The 4,882-nt window shown below is 19.9% G+C and overlaps 1 long non-coding RNA gene across 1 annotated transcript in view; it reads right to left on the bottom strand.

The window, feature by feature from the left end:
* Nucleotides 1–648, bottom strand: part of LOC107482914 (uncharacterized) — a 1,987-nt gene extending 1,339 nt beyond the window's left edge. Inside the window, exon 1 of the long non-coding RNA XR_001590784.3 lies at nucleotides 379–648. This is a non-coding gene — a long non-coding RNA (uncharacterized LOC107482914). The remainder of the gene's footprint in view (nucleotides 1–378) is intronic.
* Nucleotides 649–4,882: the final 4,234 nt, after the last annotated feature.

Genomic DNA, 4,882 nt, shown 5'->3' with positions numbered 1-4,882 from the left:
AAAAAAAAAAGAGACTATTTAATTTTTTTTTTTTTAAGGAAAGAAAAGAAAAGAGACTCCAAAGTTTCATCATTTTCAAATTCAAAGGCTATTAACTGGCTTGAAAAATCTATCTTCACTGCCATCCTAGAATCAGCTCAGCAGAGCAAAAAAATATGGAATAAAAAATTAAAAAAATGCAGGAAAAAAAAACAATTATTTTCTATTGAAAAATACACAGAAAAATGATCAAGTGAGATAAAACAATGCCATTCAAATGAGAAATTGAGAATCAACAAAAAAAACACCTCCATATTAGTTACACACAGCAGCATTAAAACAACAAATAATGATCAGAAACAAATAGAAAATAGGACAAAAGTAAGTGAAAATCTTTACCATTAGTAGGGCAGAGTAGATAGCCAAAGAACTCTTTGGAGAGAAGAATGCAATGTTCTAAGATCAAACAAAAGCAGCTTACTATAGTTCGGCTTTGTTCCCTAATAAAACAATAATGTGTGATGTAACGACTGAGCAGCCCAACAAGATCCCTAGTTTCACCTATAAATAAACTGAAAAAACAAATGAGGTGAAGATGAATGATGAATTGAGAGGAGGGTGTTATTGTTTTTGGAATCTTATGTTATATGTCAACACCTAAAGATGACTCGTGTGAGTTGCCAACCTACCCACCTCCTCAATTTCTGCAATATATACTTTCTTTCTTTTTGTATTTATTTTCAATGGAAAATTATGCGTTTGGAAGGTAAATGACATGAACAAATTAAATGGCCTTTAGTATTACATTAATCTCTTAAAATAAAACGGTTTATATGTATATTTTATTTTAGTATGTATATATTGTATCAGTAATAAATCAAATCAATTTGATTTGATTTATTATTTATATAAAATATTGATATTTATTATTTTTAAAATATAAATATTAATAAAAAATATTTTTATTTAAATTTAAATAAAAATAAAGTATAACTTTCTAAAATAGCATAAGGATTAAACTTGAATTTTTTTCAAAATAAAAAATAACAAATAATTATACAATATAAAATAATAAACTATATTTATACAATATATAATTAAAATTTTAATTATTTCTCAAATTATAAGTAATAAATATCAATAATTTGTACAAATAGTAAATCAAATCAATTTAATTGTTTTCGATTTAGTATATATATGTTATAACAGTAGTAAATTGATTATTCGATTTAATTGATTTTTTTTTGGTTACTAATTGATTCGATTTATATAATATTATCTAGATTATTTTTTTATTAGTTTAATATTGATGGTAATTAATTATAATAGGAATACGGGAGAAGATCCATTTCCCATAAGATTAACCACAAAATATATTTTTTGTTGAGAGAGAAAAAAAATTGATTCTTCTTATTTTAAAAATTTTAAATGAATAAAAATAAAAAACTGAAAAAAATATTTTATAACTAATCTTATGTGCTCTTTATATGCTCCTATTATAATTAATTATCATCAACATTAATAATAAGAAAAATAATCTTTGTAATATATAGAATCATTTAAAATATACTTATAACAAAAATTAAAATAATTAAAATAATATATAAAATCTCTATGAGACAAACTTTTAGTTTTATTCAATTTGATTTATCATTTTTTCTTCTTTAAGATTTTTTTTCGTTTTTCGACCATGCACCGCTGGATGAATACTTTAGTATATTATTTTAAAAAATCCCCACTTTTTATTATACTGTCCTGTGTTTGGACATCTTTGTATTTCATTTTTCAATAATTAATAAAATATAACCTATTTAAAAAAAAAACAAAAACTAAAATAAAACATTGACATAATTTTAAAATTAAAATAATTATTAATGTATTTGACCTCAATAAATATATAGGTAATAGGTTTTATTTACTTATATATATTAATAAAATGAATTCATAAGGTTACGTGGAAACTTTATCTCTAACAGATACGTTGTAATCTAGAATTAAATGCAAATCGGGTTATTGCTATAAAAAAAAAACAAATGTGTTAAAGAACATTAAATAACCACAATTAATTAAAAGTTATTACAAACATTACCATAAAAAAAAAGTTATAAAATTATAGAAAAACAATTAAAAGAAAACACTTGTTTGAAAATGAAAAAAAAAACATAATAACTTATAGCCAGCTTGATTTGGTCAAATTTTTTTGGTAGATATATAATAACTTCATGTTTGATAAATAAAAAAAACAAATATCTTTGATAAAAAAAATAGCATATTTTTTAATTTTGAAAATTTAAAAGTATTTTAAAAATACCTATAAAAATATCTTTAAAAATTAACTTTTGTCTTTTAAGGTTAAAAAATCAAATATATTTTTAGAAGATATTCATGTATGCCACTATATTTGTTTAGAATATGATATTTTAACTTTTAAAATCATTAAAATTTATATTAAATAATAGATGTGGTCAAAATTTAGTGAATAAAAAAAGAATTTCTGAACCGTCAAGGTTAATGTACTCTTTTAAATTTAACAAAATTTCTGCGCTGTCAAGATCAATATATTTTACTATACATATCACAATTTCATTCTAATTCAAAATTACCAAATAAAAACAAATAGAAAATAGGACAAAAAGTAAGTGAAAATCTTTACCATTAGTAGGGCAGAGTAGATAGCCAAACAAGATGTAACCACAGTTTCACACTGAGCAGCCCAACAACATCCCTAGTTTCAATTATAAATTTATAAGTAAATAAGTAAATTGAAAAAACTGAATTCAGAGAAGGGTGTTATTGTTTTTGGAATCTTAAGTTATATGTCAACGCCTAAAAGATGACTCGTGTGAGTTGCCAATCTACCCATCTCCTCAATTTCTCCCATATGGACAGTATCTATACTATCTTTCTTTTTGAGAGAATTTATTTTCTATCAACTAATCTCATCCTTTATTATTCATATCAGGAATTTTGTTGTCTTTCCTTTTTATAATATTTTTGTAGTACTTCTTCATACATGTTATTATTTTTTATATAATTTTTATTATTTTTATTCATATTATTTTTTATTGTTTTTTTTTATGAAATTTTTTTACTTTGTATTGTGATTTAATTAATTTTATTAAAAAGACTAAATTAAATAAAATATTAACATAAAAATAATATTAAAATTATAAAAAACATTAGAATTTATTTAAATATTTAAAATAATATAATATAANAGTTTACAATGCGCGAGACCTCTCTCGCGATTTCTATGAATTTCTAAAAACTACATCTGCAATATTTAAAAATTATAATACAGTAATTTTAGTTCCCAATTGATTTATTTGGATAACTTATGCTTTATTATATATATTATAACAAAATTACAATAAGTAATTGGTGATTAATTTTTTTATGTATGATCAAATTTATTTATATTAATATAATAAAAAATTATAAAATATTAAATACATATATCTATATATAATAAGTAATTGATGATTACTTTTTTTATGTATAATTAACATAATTAAATAGATAAATAACAAAAACAAATTAAATAACCTCCAATATTACATCAATCTCTTAAAAAAATTTATATACATATTTTATTTGTATATTTACGTAGATTTGATTTATACTTTTTTCGATGTAAATCAAATGTTGTCAGTAATAAATCAAATTAGTTTAATTTGGTTTACTACTTGTACAAATTATGATTTACTATTTCTACAGCATATACACGTAAATTGAATTTAGTTGATTCAATTTAGTATTGATATATATTATTATTGACATTTATTACTTTTAAGTTAATATATTAACTTTAAAACATAAATGTCAATAAAGAAATATCCATGGTTTGGATTTAAATAAAATTTAACTTTTGTATTTTAGTTTAAATTCTAAAAAATCTGTATTTTTATATATTTATGATTTTAAAATAGAATAATAAACAATTTCTAAAAATTCATTAAAAATCATCCTTTAATTCATTAGCAACTAAAAAATTATTATCAGAATTTTGATGTTAAAAAGTTAATATAAAGTATAACTTTTTAAGGTGGCATAGAAGTTAAAACTTAAAATTTAAATTTATTCAAATTTCAGAAGTAACAGATAGTTATATAATATAAAATAATCAACTATATTTATATAATATATAACTAGAACTTTAATTATTTCTCAAATTATAAGTAATAAATGTCAATAATCTACAAATAGTAAATCGAATCAAATTAATTTAATTTATTATATATGTGCTGTTTAGTAATAAATCTAATCAATTAACATGTATATATTGTTTAAGTAGTAAATCGAATTAACTAAATTTAATTTACTACTAATATACATCATATATTAATTCGATTCACATTAAAACAGTATAAATTGAATCTAATTTTTTTTATTTATATAGAAAGAATGTTTAAAATAAAAATAAAAAATAAAGCATATATTAACATAATTTTAAGGTTAAAATGATTTATTAATATGATTATTTTAATTAAATAAATAAATAAATATCTTGCATTTTACTTATTAATAAAATGAATTCATACTTTTAATGGTTAAGTGAAAATTTTATTTCTAACCGTTATTATCCAAAATTAAATGCAAATCGAGTTATCGCTATAAAAAAAAAAACAAATGTGTTAAAAGAACATTAAATATCCACAATTAAATAAAATAGTAATTTTTAATTAAATATTTATTTGATCTAGCTAATTTGTCTCTCCTAAGGGTTGATGGTAAAGTTATAAATGTAAAAAAAATTAAAATTTATAGTAATAATAAGTGTTAAGTACGATTTTGGTTTTATATAGATCCAAAAATTTTTTTATCTCCAACTTTTTTTACATATAAAATCGTTCTTAAAATTTAAAACCAAATTTTAAAATCGTTATTTTTATTTAAATATTAA

This window comes from Arachis duranensis, chromosome 4, assembly GCF_000817695.3.
Source record: "Arachis duranensis cultivar V14167 chromosome 4, aradu.V14167.gnm2.J7QH, whole genome shotgun sequence".
Lineage (NCBI taxonomy): Eukaryota > Viridiplantae > Streptophyta > Magnoliopsida > Fabales > Fabaceae > Arachis > Arachis duranensis.
Note: the sequence above shows the minus strand (reverse complement) of the source record. Positions and strands in the feature narration are given on the sequence as shown.